The 15745-nt window shown below is 41.4% G+C and overlaps 1 protein-coding gene across 11 annotated transcripts in view; it reads right to left on the bottom strand.

Moving 5' to 3' along the window:
- LOC105838488 (homeobox protein 5) overlaps positions 1–15745 on the bottom strand; it is a 289536-nt gene that overhangs the window by 126670 nt on the left and 147121 nt on the right. The gene's annotated exons all lie outside the window — the stretch shown is intronic.

Raw genomic sequence — 15745 nt, forward strand, 5'->3', positions numbered from 1 at the left:
CAAATATATCAAATATTACTAATAATCTCAAATAGTATTACTAATTTAATTTCACTTAATAATTACTTTAATTGCTTTTAAAAATAGAGCTTTTGAAAACACTTACAATAAAAAAAAAGTAGTGTAAGCTTTTCGAGGACATTGATTTTATGTTTATCTGAGTTTAATTTACATCTCTATAGAGAGATGTAAATTAAGCTCAGATAAACAAATCAGCTATATTTTTTTCTAAATCTCTTAAGTCTTTATAATCTAAATATTAACATATATTATTTATCATTAAAATTAATCAGTCCTGTAAATCCCAATGACTCGAGAAATAGACTATATAATTCCACAAACTGTATAATTTAATTAATATTCCTGCTTCGATTAAATCCCAACCTGCACGTGAGCCTTGAGCCTGATAAGCGATTAATCCTGCACGGCCCCGATAAGACGATGCCACGAGACAAAAGGGTATCTAGGTGGTAAGGTAATATCCAACGTCGCGTTGCGCGAAACGAGCCAATTAAGTGGACCCTACGAAATTGATTTTTAATTGAAACCGACAAAACCGATGACGTTAATAACTGAAGGTGTAGCACGAACAGTTAATCAAATTCTAACCGCAGACTGCTGGAAATAATACGTCGCGGCCCCCTAACAAAAAGTTTTGCGACTAATTAACACGTCTCTCTACACCTGATATATTAATTACAGTCTAGCGACGATGTTTTGGACACTTCCTACATTATATTGAGAATGAACGTACAATTATAATATTACGAAATAGAACCAGCAAAGCCTATCCGAGTACACGAAAACTCGGGAGCAAATGTCGCCATCATAAAAACACACGTGCAAATATATACACGTCATCCTTACCTACTGTGTGAAAGGCAAGAAATTATGTTCTCGAGCAGCACTTGATGACGAGGTACAGCGTAAAAGGAGCGTACATAAACGTGCGAAACATCCTCGTAATTTTACTTAGACCGAGACATTTCCAGCCGGGCAACCGAGTCTCGAAGTCCCACCATCATCATCCTATCGCCTCGGAAACCCTAAGCCCCACTCGCCTGCCTTTCGCGGCTAATGTCTTTTCTGTGTCGCGCTAGTCGTCGTCCCCCGGCACAGCGCCGACGGAACGTCCTGCCGAGACATTATCCTATTTCGCGAGCCATTCTCCCGTCGACGTCGGACTCGCGCGGGTCAACGAGTAAGTCCCTCCTCATGGAATTCACCCCCCCCCCTCCCTGGTCGAAAGATACTATCAACGTATCCGTGCCTAATGACGAAACCCTCCGTGCAATCTGACCTTCGTTCACGCACGTACGTGGTAGCGCTCGAATTTGGAAACTTCCAACCAAGTTAGTGTGAACTTGTTAATTGTAATGCGCCGCGCATTACGCCGCGCGTAATCATATCCGCTTCCGTAATCATTTCGTCAGTCATTCCGCAATCTTTGAACAAGAAAATTAATGCACTACGTTACGCATTGTCTTTCAAATATGGAAATTATTTTTATGTACCAACGTATTTTGAATTACAATGACATTTTCCTACTGCAAATTTAGATTGGATACTTACTTTGTAAAGATTTAGATTAACTTATTCTTTCAGAAATTTTCTTTCAGTACGCAATCAAGATCACGTAAAAAATTTAAATTACAAATATTGCAAATTTTATTAATAAAATTAATTATAAAATAATATTAATTTTTGTAACTTAGAGAGAAATTTTCTTTTGGAAACGATATGTCAAGAAATTTTCATATAACTAATAATTTTACATTATTTCTAAGATTTTCCCACAACACAAGAATATATCAAGAACTATTCAAGTTAAATCAATAATATAATTATAATGTAATCGTAAAAAGAGGTAGATTATCCGAGAGAAACCCGTAAGGAAAATTAAATTTTGCACAGTCATTATATAAATAGTGACACTGACGATCACGATGACTAACTTGCGCGACTTTTCGAGATTAAAGACTCAGTTGCCTGACGCCTCGTAATACAGCGACCGGTGGAAGCCGACACTGCATCACGCGGTAACGTAAGAACCGAGCAATTTGTTGGTATCAGGTGCGCGGGCTATCTCAACTCGTAAGCCCCCAGTTTCGTCCTCTGCCGGCAATTAACTCCATTACCACTCTGTAACATCGTAGGCCGGGCTGCCTGCCACGCGAAGTGCGCGCAACTTGTTAAGCCTTTGGGCTCCGGACTTTAGGCCCTTCAGAGCCCAAAGGGACGCGGGATAAGATCGTGTGATGACGCTAGCGTTATACTGTGTCAACGTTTCGAGTAATATCAATGGAATCGCGACTTTCTCGTTTGCAACAATGAAATCAATTCGGCAGAGAGACTATTCAACGTGAAATTAAAGCCTGCAGAAAATTATTAACGTGGAAGATAACAATTTAGCAATAGAATTCGACCTAAATAGAAAGTAATCGATATATTTAAGCAAGAAAGAACAAGTGAAATAAATCGAGCGATAACTACGAAAGTTAATATTCGTAAATAAAATCACGTATAAACGTGTAATATACGTGGAACTTTCAGAACGAATATATCGCACTTTGTAAATGAAGTTGCGGAATGTCTCTACTTTCGTAGACCAATGACCCATCGTGTCGTCCGGCGAAAGCGATGATACATATCCGCGTGATATTAGTGTTGTACCGAGAGGAACGGCAACTGGGACTCCTGCGTCTCGCAAACGTACGAGCCCCCATGAGTGCACACCGTTATATAACTCCGTCGGTTCAATTCACATATTCATAGGGAAATAGCAAGGCGAGAGGTGGAAGAGTCGGCTACTTGGGGAGCAACGCGCGGCTCTGTGTGAATGTCGTATGTGTATATGCATGGGTATGTGTGCCGCGCGCGCGATTGCCACCAGCCGCGACCTCATGCATACATCACGGACAGAAAGTGATGGAACGCACCCGCGGCACCCTGGGTCACCTCACAGCGGCAAGACCGTCACCCTGACTGATTGCCAACTCCCATGGCAGACTGCGACGACGACGAGAACGATGATGACGACGAGGACGGCGACGACGACGACGACAACGACGAGAACGAGGACGACGAGAACGAGGACGACGATGACGAGGAGGACGACTTCTCTCGACCGCCGCTATTCCGTCACATTGTCGCGGTTTCAGAAACGGTGCGCGGAAGGTGCCCCGTAAATCATGAGACTACTGCTAGATCACGTTGAAGATTAATGACAACTGGAACAACCGTCAGAGCTGACCTCGTACGTCTATGTCTCCGTTACATGTGGTTGTGTATAAGAATATGTAGTCAACGGAGAAAATATGCTGAGCTATTATGTAACAGTCACAGTAGTAATACTAATGCTTTATAAGATAATAAATCGCAAAGTTACTTTAGAGTTGATATAATTAATAATAACATTATATTATTATTATTATGTATTATTATATTCATCTGATTTATATATAAACTTATTGAATGGTTATTATTATATTGAATTTATTATGCTGTATCTATAGTTTACACTACATATATGTATATTGATTTCTAATATTGCAATTTATATACTGAAGAAATATGTGTACATACATATATTCTGCAATATTTTCTCTTTATTTTCACTACATATAATTTTATATGAAAACAATGTTTATACGAATATACATATAATTTTATACGAAAATAATGTTATACAAAAACAATATTTTTTGCAACAAAACCAATTTTTTTAATCTAGTGAAGAGAGCACATTACCATTCCTGTTTCTCTTTAATTTGTTATACAATATCGTCACATTTTTATAAATAAGTCTTAAGTCATTATTTTTTAATTTAGAGTTTAAAATAAATTGCGAATGTGAAAAATATATTGGTGAATAAAAATGTTAAATTCTCCTACTTTAAAATATTGATTATTAACGCTCTTGTACAAAATGGAAGATTATACCACCTTCTCTGCTAAACACATAAGTATTTCCGTTTAAAAGCTATAAAATAGCTTTTAAACGAGCAATATTTTGAACAAATTAGATAAAACATGTACCGCATTCGTAATTAATACTGATTAGTTAATGTCAAGATGTTGTAATTCGCAATGAAGCTCAACGTAATTATACCAAAACGTCCCCGTAGAACGCGACACTGCCGTGAGCAAAGAGGCGGAAGGCAGTAACAGAGAAGACGATGTAGTGTTTACGGGCCAGGCGGCATTAGATAGATGTAGTCAACGCGTAATTGCTACCGACGCGACAGTTCACTTCCTACATCTGGCAGCTGCCGACGCTAAAATTTGTTCCAACAAACAGTCACACTAATCAGCAACCTCCAATATTCATTTAGAATTCAAATATCCTCTTAATATGCACTAATTTTTTAACTATATTTCGCATAAATATATATACAAACAGATGAAACAAATGTGCATTTTTGCATCGTGAGAAAGGAAATCAATTTGTATTACTTAATCATCGCGACAATCCCTTTCTAAGGAATTTTCACGTTCCCAGACAATCTCGACCGAAGACGCAGGCCATTTGGTGCTCACAAATATTTGAGAAACGCGATAACAAAATTCTTATTCCGCTCCGATGACCGTCAATGGTCAGAAGCCGTTTTTAGAGCTTCCTTCTCGAGACCCACAAGTGACCATTGCGAAAAGGGTGTTCAAGAATACGCGACGGAGCGAGCCAGGATGGAAACGGGACGAGGCGGAATGGGTGGAAAGGCAGAGGTCGAAGGGATGGATCGAGGTCTAAGCACGTTCTCACCCTCGGCACCGCTCGTGAGGACCCTCGGAGGGCCTAACGAGCGGCTTTGTCATTTCTATATGTCCCGTCCCGTTCTTATCCATCGCGCGCGTTCTCCGTCCGATGCTGCCTCTTAATGACGGTTGCCAATACTGAAGCACGTAAATAGGTGCGGGCCTCCCGCGTCACAGCTATGCGGGACAAACGTGGGTACACGCTTGCTTACCGTCGTTACGCCCTGAAGACCGCGTTTGCATTCACACGTGCCGCGTTTGAATCCATGGACACTTTGAATGCGTATTAGCGCTAATTTCGGGAAAGGGCAGGGTTGCATTAGGATTAAGCTTGCGACGAGAGCTTTAACGATTCAGCGGAGCTTCCACAATCAGTACGTAGGAATTTATCTCTTTGATGACCACAATTAAAATTTTAATAACGCGTAGACATAGTACAACAATTAACGTTTCTTATGTCATATTTCAGTATGTTATAATAGAATAAATTGATCTTTATAAATGAATTCTTACTATTTTTTACTAATAATTGGTTCGCAAAAAACACTGTTATTTAGAAAATGTGTTTCAATTCTCAGAATTTAAAGAATCATCGAAGAATATATAGATAAGTCTGCGTTCCGTCAAAGATTAAAATAAATTTCAGTTTGTGTATTTCAAAATAATTTGACGCAAATGTTGGAAAGGAAGTCATTTTTCTTTAAAAGACGAGGCTAGGCTGAACACTGTCTCCAACAGGAAACGCTGATTAGCATCCGGTAGAAGCAAACTTCTCGAGTCGATGCCGCGCTCGCGTCTGCCTCGAGATTCTAATGGATTCTCATTTAAATAGAAATCTCCCGCCGATACAGAGGGTTTGGGGTACGTACGACAGAATGGAAGGACGGTCGAAGTGTGTTTGCTAGCCGAGTAATGGCCACGAAGGGTCCTTCTCCGCAAGGTCCTCCGTGGACAGGGTCACCTAAAGATGGATGCGCGGAGAATGACCGAGCAAACAAGCCGACTTCAAGATATAAACCTTCTATGGAATTTGTCCTAATCACATTTTCCCATGTACGGATACTCTATAAGTACGCATTTACAAAAGTACGAGTAATACAAGAACTAAAGAAATTTAACGATAAATGCTTATTAAATTTTAGCACAAATCCAACAAAAAATAAAAGTAAATCTGCAAAGAAATCAACAGATGTGAAATTAAGATATTGAAAACGTAGCGTATTAATCATATTTGTATTAAAAAGAAAATGATTCCAAATGGGTCAAATAATTCGTAAATAAAGAGCACGATTCTACGTAACGGTTCCCTCTGCAATGCTACCCGTGGCTTTTTCCTGCCGGTAGAATTTTCACTCCATTTCGCGAGCACGTCACTTCCTGCCGGAGTTCGTATCGTTTTCCCGACGAAGAGAGCACAGCAGTGCCCTGTATACATCTACATTGGTACGTTCGGTACAATGGCGCCCATGGTCAGTCGACTGGCGATACTTTACATGCAAACAGAAAGCGTTACATCTCCCTGGTCACCAAGCGAGGAGACAGTAAATTTTCAAAACTGCCGACGCCAGTTCAGGCCTTATCTCTGATTCGCTTTTGTCCCTCTTCCGTTCTTTACGTTCGTCACTATTCGGTCAAAATCAAACAAAGCACAAACCTACGCTGACGACAATAAAAACCTAAACGACAAGAAAAAAACTATTTTTTTCTCTTTTTTATAGTTATCTAATGTCACAATACTTTATATAAATTGACTCTCTAATAAAGGGTAAGCATTGTTTATTATATTCATAACATTATTAATATTACTAGATTAATATTAATAATTTTTTTCATATCTTTAATGCAAAATTAACGAAGCTGTCCATTTTCTAATGCACTAAGACACAAACCTAAATGACAATATCATACGCTCAGAGATTCTCTAAAATCACTGCTCTCAACCGTTGCATCGGGCACAGAATCAAGGAAGAGAACAGAAGGACACGGAAATCAAATCAAAGTTGGAAAAGCAACTCGAATCCGGAGTGGAATGCGAGAGACGAAGAAAGAGCTTGGTTTTGAAGTAAGCGAAGAAAAAGAGCGAGTAAGAACGAAAGAAGACGACGGCAGAAGGATATAGAGGGAGCACGGAAGAACGGCTGGCTGGCTGTTCTCGCCGATCAAATTTCCAGAATGGTTCGAGCTCCATTAAACAGGTCCTACTTTCGCTCCTGCAGTGAGCGAGCTCGACTAACCCGTCGCAAAACGTTCGACGAATGCCCCCGTGAGCCTGCAGGAAGATAGCTCCCTTTCCTTTTTTCCTCCTCCAGCCTTCCTCGACTTCTTGCGGCCCGGAAAATCGATCCACGGATCACCCCCGGGAGTCTCGCACGATTGAGCTCGATCCTTTGTTTCATGGTGCACCCGTCCGTCTCAATGACACTAGCTCCCAAAATAAAGAAATCCGGAACGCGCTTTTAGCGATCGTATTTGAAATTGCCGACTACGATGGATACAAATCTGTATCGGCACAAGCCCGGAAAAAAAAAACTGGCACAAAAAAGCCAAAATCGCGCTCTACGCGATTCGATTACTCTCACCCATTCTCAATCATTCTGTCTCATGTTTTACAGTTATTTACAAAAAAAATCATTGATTCTAAAAGATTACGTAAACAAATTCATTTGAACAACAATGTCTTACGTTTGATAGAGCATATGATATTCTACTGATAATCCGCAATCTCAAGTATCAACATCGATACTTTGCCGCTTGTTACCTTACCTATCCTATGACAAGACACTCTTCAGGGGAGCGGGCTTTCAAACTAAGGGCTTACGTTTACCTTTGCGGCGGGCTCTGATAACTGCCAAGGATACCACCTCACCCCGAAAGTTTGTCTACCGGCGTTATCTTGCGCCGTCGCCATCTTCGTCGCCGTCTTCTCTCGCTATCGACAACTCGTCTTACTTTGCCTCCATATTTCCCCGGTCCAATATCCGCATTGTCTCGTCTCGTCCCGTCTCGTCTAAGTCTCCACGTGTGTCTAAACTCATCTCGTGAATCCTCCTCCCTCCTACACTCCCCCTGTACTCCTTCCCACTGTGTTACTCCTCAGTCGCCTCTTACTCGAGTTTGCGCCCGAAAATCAGCCTCCACCCTTGCCTACCAACGGGTCTTTGCCCCAGGATAGGGCTATCAAATGCACGTTGCGTCTTCTGACTGAGCCAAGACATCGCTTATGATCCTGGACCAATAACCCTTCCCCTCCACGCGTTCAAACCACTCTTCGTGCACTTTTCTTAAACTGCGCTGGTGTATTCAATTTTCGAATCTTGGAAAAACATCACGCTTAAATTATTATTGCAAAATTAATAACTAATATAACATTTTTATAATGTTAATCTACCATTTGACATTTCGATGTTATAAGAGAACAAAAATAATTCTACATAATTTTAAATCCATAATAATACATTATATTTTTATTTAATAATTAAATGACGTCAAAAATGTTTTAGTTAGACATATTACGTCGGTAAAATATACAAGAATCAATAAAATATACAACCTAAGCTATAATAGGCTCTCGTTGCTTTAAAAAAAAACCACGTCTTTTACGATGATCCCGAAAGCAGTAAGGCACCGATGACTCGTGCCGTGTAAAGAGTTTATCGAAGAAGAAGGCCGTTAAGGGTAAAGGGTGGTTTGTGAGCACGGTAGAAGCGAGACGGAGAAGCCTAGCGGGACAATCTCATCTCGATCCCGTCGTACATCGTGCCACCCGAGGCTCTACATCTCCGACGACCTCGTCCTACGTCCCTCTAAGGGACCCGTACACCCTCCAACGACTCTGCCATCCTGCTAACCCCTCCCACCCACCGTCGCGTAGGTACACCGGGTCCTGCGACCCTCGACGTGGCAAATTGAGCACACTCGCCTCTCACCAGGCAAGAAGAGAGAGCGCGAGCTACGTTACGAGCAATATATGTGGACTATTCGACAGACAAACGGCCCTCTCTTTCCTTCTCTCCCTCCTTCAAACTTCTCTGTCGCGGGGCGCCGCTTTTTTTCTCCCTTTCTCCTTTTTCATGACTTTCTACTTGGGATTGTCCGGACGGCGAGGTAAACAGATAATGACGATCGCAAGGAACGTCAATTTCAATTGAAAATAGAACGCATTCACATGAAAGGACCGTTAAAAGTTTTCCTCGCTAAAGATATCAAAATATCTAATGCCTTGATGCATCGATATATCGACAAGCTTAAAAACTGATAAAATAAATTAAAACTCGATTAAAAGAAAGTTATAAAAATGAAATTTGCACTGTAAGTTTATAATTTATCTAAATCTGGAAACAGCAAGGGTAAATTCAATAGAAACATCTCATAGTCAATAAAATATTCCTTGTCGTAAATATAGAGATCCCAGGAATTTTAAGAGTAAAAAATTTTGGAAGAAGCAAAAAAGAGAAGTATTCTTACTATAACTCCTCGTGTTTCAGTAAATAAAAATTTTCATTTTAGATGCGTTGGAAAAGCTAATCCTGCAATGACGTCGTACTCATAAATGTTGCAGCAACAAGAAAGTTTAGTTTATCATGAGTTTATCGCGAATTAAGTAGTGAGAAGGCGCACGAGAGCGGCGGCTAGAAATATTCTGGAAGCTTTTCATAAATACTGAACGACACCCAGGGCGAATCCAGACGCGCTGGTAGCACCCCCCTGAATCAAGGCTCATCTCGCGCCAGCGCGCGGCGGTTTTCGCCCGGGTCTAATAAAGGGTTAATTAATACGCTTTAAACCGTCGCTCTCGAAAGGGGTAGCCGGGGTACGGCGCGACCTACAAAGCGCTGCGCGCTGGATGCGAGAGAAAGAGGCGGACGGCCGTCACTTTCACACCGCCTCGGATCAAATCGAATCGCCGGGCGTTATCGCGTGAATCCCCTTCTGCGAAACGGTGTAAAACGAGAAGAGAGATAGAGCTGGAATAAAAAAGTAAAGAAACGCAAGAGCACGCGTCCTCCTAACGTAGCGAGCGAGCTTGAAAATGATACTGATTCAATTAGTCAACATTAATTGATTCAATTCTTCTCTCTCTTTTATAATGTTGCAGCTAAAGCAATAAGTTGTCACCCAAAATAAGGCAACTATGATTTTTAAGGACGACGATCGACAAGATTATTAAGAAGTTTCGATGTCAGACGGTGAAATTGGAAATTATTGCGCAGTGGGCGCACTCGCGTAGAAGATGCCGGTGTGTAACTACTGAAGGATGCGTAATTATCTCATCGGTGTGACACGGGGAGAAGCGCAAGACCGTATAAAGTCGGCAACGTTACCAGTAAATCCGTACAGCGTCGTCCGCAGACAGGAGGAAGCAACGAGACGTCTCCTCCTCGGTAAACCCAATTTATTTCGTTCCAGGCAAAAGGGAGGTGAGAGCGAAACGAGAAAGCCCTTCTTCCCGGGGTGGGCGCCAAACGGTGATGCCACCGGCGACTTGTGAACCACTTGTCGCTGTTACGGCCCCATAAATTCACGGTGCCGCCGACAACAACGACGACGACGACCTGAGTCACACTCTCGCTCGTTCTCTCTCTCTCTCTCTCTCTCTCTCTCTCTCTCTCTCTCTCTCTCTCTCTCTCTCTCTCTCTCTCTCTCTCTCTCTCTCTCTCTCTCTCTCTCTCTCTCTCTTCTCGCGCTCGTGTTCGGACACCTACTTACTTAGTTGCAATCTCGGATTTAAGATAAATAGACGCGAATTGTGCTCCAGATTTCTAATGGAAATAAATATACTTCTTCCCGTTTACCTTGACATCGAGTATTCTACTGCTATAACTAGTATCTTTCGCCAGTTTAAATTCCATACAGCACAATATGCTGAGATATATGGAATTAAATTTATTATATTATACATAAGCAATTAAAAGGGAAAAAAGGAAATTTACATATTAAAATTGAATTGTCTTCTTTTATAATCTCTTTTTTTTTATTTTTTCATCCTATCATGCAAGAGCTTAAATTTATTATCGAATAATCGAATTGAATATGTGTGTGTAGATGTGAATGGGGAGGGAACGTTGCTAAAGCCAACGGGGATGATAAAGATACGTGGAGGATGAGGCGCAAGAGAAAGATCGAAGGAGATAGGCAGAGAAGCAGAGAGAGAAACAGAGAGAAATGGTAGGCTTCCTGCATCCGACGTCTCGTCGAGGAACGTAACGTAACATAACGAGATGAAGTCAGTCGTGTATGACGTCACGGTGGTGGGCGTCCTCTTCGTTGCGCTAGCTCGCTTCCTGGCGACTGTTTCCGTGGAACGGCGGAGGCCGTCAACAAAGGACGGCCAGCCACCCAATGGGAAAGGGAAGACCCGTCTCGTCGTATCTCTGCGTAGTCGTATCACGCGAGCGCTCCTTGGCCCGCTGGGTCGCACTAGGCGAGCCAGCGATAGAATTTCAGAGCGACTTCCTACGTCGTTTTGATAAGAATCTTTCTCACGTGCAAGAAATCGCGCTAACAAGAGTGTGATATGCAGTTCATTATGCAAACAGTTGTACACGGGACAAGCAGATGTAAAAAATATAGAAGTGATACAGTCATAAATTACATACAGATTATATAATAGATTAATATCTTTTTTCACTTTTGCAAGAGCTTCGAATGTGATAAATTATTACAACGTTCGGGTAGATCTTGATAAAATCACTAAGAATTATCTCACGTGCGCGGAAAAAACAAACTAATTTTATCAGGGATGTAATATACCAAACGTGAAGACTTCAGATTTTAAAGCGAATCGCCATTCTCGAAACGTCACTATGATTACCACGCATCAGACTACACCGACGAATGAAATTCTTCTCCAAGCCATCGCGCTCTCATAAAATTGTTTTGGTTTCCGCGCGGAGCCAATTCCCGGACTCCGGCGCTTTTTGGAGCGTCAGCTCCAGCTTCGGCCGTGACGCAGGTCGGCGAAAGGGGAGACGGAAACGAAAAGAGAACAGGAAGAACGGACGAGCGGACGACGCGAGGGATGTCAAGGGGGTGTACCATATATACGACGGGCTCCCATTGAACGTCGTAGTTTGAAAACTTTGGACGTTAAGGGAAAGGGTAGCGCTGGCTGAGGATGTATTGCAAAGACTTCGTGCGGACGTTCTCGAGGTGGCGTAGGGAATCCTGTAGAACGGCGGTGCAGGGATCTCCTAGACATCGCTTCGATTTAAGGAGTGCCAGACTCACGGCGCGGCAGGACGATGGAAACGCCAGGATTTTGGATTCCGGTAACGATCGGAGCGGAGAGAGAAGGAGAGCAATGAAATGCCTTCATCCTGAACGCAATTCGTTGAGGAAACACCGCGCGACAGGAATAGAAATTCTTCGACCGATCGCTTGCCGCGGCGTGGAAAATAGCTGACGCACCGTGGAACATCGGCCGTAAAATCCCACGTCATCCGCAAGCCGACATCATTCACATAACATTGATCTAAAGCAACAGAGAGATAGCTATATGTCAAGATATGTCGTAGAGTTCAACGTAGCTGCGATGAATGCACATGTACATACATGTTTGGCTCGATTATCTTATAGAATTACAATCGGAGCAAGCGTTTCTCTTAATCTGTCCTTTATAGACCATTTTGTGCAAAGAAATATTATAAATTTTAGATTACCGTAAAGATGTTCGATCGGCTCGTCAGCTTAATGAGATAATTATCATACGAACGTCATAATCGTACCTCTATTTCTTTTATACGAGAATCGCTTGAGCGGAATTCGGATCTTGCAACGAACTGATTCGCCGTGTAATATTTCAACGCCATTATCGAGTCTCCGCGTGTCTTCCTACAAAGGGGAAATCAAAGAAAAGAGGGAAATACCAGGCAGAACGAGTCAATAGCTTCGCCGCTATGAAACCGGCATCACGAAACAAAGGGCGAACGAGTGAACGGAAACCCTTTGAGAAAATCCTCAACCTCCTATCCTGTCTTTTCTTGGCTCGTGGGTGGGATTGCATTGCCGCTCCGCCTGCATTCTTTTAAAAAGATTCTTCCGCTCTGGTTAACATCTTGCGCCGGTCTGCAAAAATAGCTGAAGTAGCGCGAACAATTCGAAGAATTTTGCAACGTCGCACAGCACAGAGGAAGCTGCATTCACGGCGAAGAAATTTTGCAACGAAGATATAGAGTCTTTATCATTTCTCCCTTTTCCAAAATAATAAAGCAATACCTAAACGCGATTGGTTAAGAAAGGCCTGCTACCTCTTGCCATCGCGTAGATGCAAATTCAAAATTTGTCGTCGTTGCGACAATAGACCATCAAAGCTATCAAAGATAGCAATTTTCAGATAATAATTCCAGTCAACTACCTTTGGTACACTTTGTCCGTTTCGTCAAACTGAAGATGGCTTTTAAACTCAGCTGCGCCGCTATTCACCGTCGTGCTCTATCAGGCAAGGCCTCGCACTAATGAAGGACGACCGGTAGACCTGGGTGTGGGTGAGTCCAACGTCGCGAGCAAAGGCCAACAGGTCGCCATTAGAGCATACTGTTTCGAACTACTAATAGCCAATTCATGCGACCGCCCAGTCGAGCCTGGGCTGCCAGTCTGCTTTCCTTCCCTACAGTTGCCGTAGCCAAGATTGTCGCGCCATACATATAACAAATATAGGCGACTATAGAACTCACTTTTTATTTTACCGACCTATTAACTACCAATTTATCTTTTTCACGATAATTTAACATCTTGCAAAAAAACATTAACAAGCATTTTGCTATTTTATTTTATAATTATTTTTATTATAAAATTCAATAAAGAGAAACATTTCCTATTGTTTTGAGAAACTCATTAATTATTCGTTTGTCGAAAGTATATTAAGTATGTAAAAATTCTATATAAATTCTGTATTGAAAAATTATATTAAAAAATCTCATACGATGTGTTAAATAACTAACTTATATCAGAACTTATATTATATTGATTTTCAATAAAAGAATATCGGAGATTCGTTATTCTTATCTTAAATTATTTTCTTTTCTAATAGATTTAACTTACAAAAAAGTACATTAAAATAATGATAAAATTCTTGCGTAAATTCCATCCCTGACACTTTTCTTTCAAAATGTTCTTCGAGTGAAGAATCAGATTTTGTTGTATGAAAGATCAGAGTGGCAAGAATCCAGTAATCGTCTTTAAAATTTGTCGCGTCCTGCTCTGTAGCGGAGGAGGTTCGACAGGAGTTCTACACATCGGGTAGGCATGTAGCTACGTCGGATATACGAGCTAGTTCCCCACGGTCTGCACCCTCCTTCGTACAATGCTTGGTCTTCGTCTTGCGCGCTCTACCCGCGTAATTACGAGGGGAAAATTAAGCACCGACACAGCCGCCGGTCGGTCGGACGGTCTGCCGGTCCTCTCGCTTTGTTAACGAGAGGGAGGGACGAGGTTACGGCCAAGGAATGAGAGAGAAGACACCATGTAAAGGGAAGTAGTCACGTTCCTGGTGCTTGCACGACAAAGACGACAAGGTAGAGAAGCTTGTGTCAGCCAACCGCCAGCCTTCTTAGATCTCGACGATGGCTCGAGCCACAAAGCGACCATTAAAAGATCATATCACCCGGCATCACGACTTCAGAGATCCACTAGTGGAATATCTCGACAGTCGCTAAAGTCTAGAAAGGAAAAGCGTCCCTTCCTGTCGTCATTGTCACTTATTGAGCTACGCAATCGTCTTCGCCGTATTTTTACTGCCTATATACACGAGCCATGTATTATATTAATATATTTATTATGATATATATTCTCACATATGCAAACTATTTAATAAAAAATCGCACAAAAGAACAAAAATGTAAAACTTCGAATTGTGTACGCGATACTGAATATCATAATGAATTATAATAATAAAATTTCGAATTCCAAAAATGCAATCTTTCTCCTATAAATATTTTTCTTAAATAAGTATTTGGAATTCTAAATAAAATTGTGCAAAATATCATTTCCATTTTCTCTTATTGGCAAAAATTTAGATCGTAATTCAAATTTCTCGAGAAACTAAACGATTCAACTAAACAATGAGGCTTACGCTTCGTTGGAACTTCTGAAGGGTATCGCTATGTTATGGCTTACGGAGGCTGCTGGTTCTTTGCAATGACCGTCTTTTCTTACTGCAAGCGTTTCTTTCGCACGCACGTAGCATCTCTCCGCTTTCTTAATCCGTTGTGCCGCACGGAGGATTATTTTACGAGCCTGCGGTACCGCGGCATCAGCTGCGTCTTCGATGTGATCCCAACCCTCGATAGAAGCAAGCGTAGGAAGAAGGGGAAGGGGGACAACCAGCCTCGATGCCAGTGAAAGACCACCCTCTAATGCGAGTTAATAATACTCCCCTATTTTTTAAGAGTCACTATTTTATTTATAAGATACGGACCCATACGCGTAGAAGGATATTTACGGGGTAAGCGACTATTATCTCATACCCCCGGTCTGTTCGGTAAACCGGAGGGAAGAGAAAGCCGTTTTCCCCGAAATATATTTCCAGATGCATACTTTATGCTGCACGCAACACCGTGCTCACGGATGCTTCTCATATTTCGCGTCAGTTGTCAGGTCCGATAAAGCTTTGCATGTAATATTCGACGAGGAAACAAAGTAATTGCTTGATCGCGATATGACCAGTTCTTGTTCTTTTAATTAGAAATGATATAGAAATATTCACAAACGTATTTAGTGATGATATAGATATCCTCCAGTACTTAATAAATTAACTAAATTGTTTAAAGCAGTCTTGAAAAAAATATATACGTATAAAAAGTACACAAATGTAAATATATTATTTTACTAGAACAAAATTTTCATTATATTTTATTTCAACGGTCATGTCTTCAAGAACATTTTCTGTCATTTATTGATTAGGCAATATAGCAAAGTTTCAGTAGAACAAACTTAATTTGAAGCTTTGATAGGTTCACCGTGACAAAATTTTCCGATAACTCCCGTGCGTTAC

Source organism: Monomorium pharaonis, chromosome 3 (genome assembly GCF_013373865.1).
Source record: "Monomorium pharaonis isolate MP-MQ-018 chromosome 3, ASM1337386v2, whole genome shotgun sequence".
NCBI classification, from domain to species: Eukaryota; Metazoa; Arthropoda; class Insecta; order Hymenoptera; family Formicidae; genus Monomorium; species Monomorium pharaonis.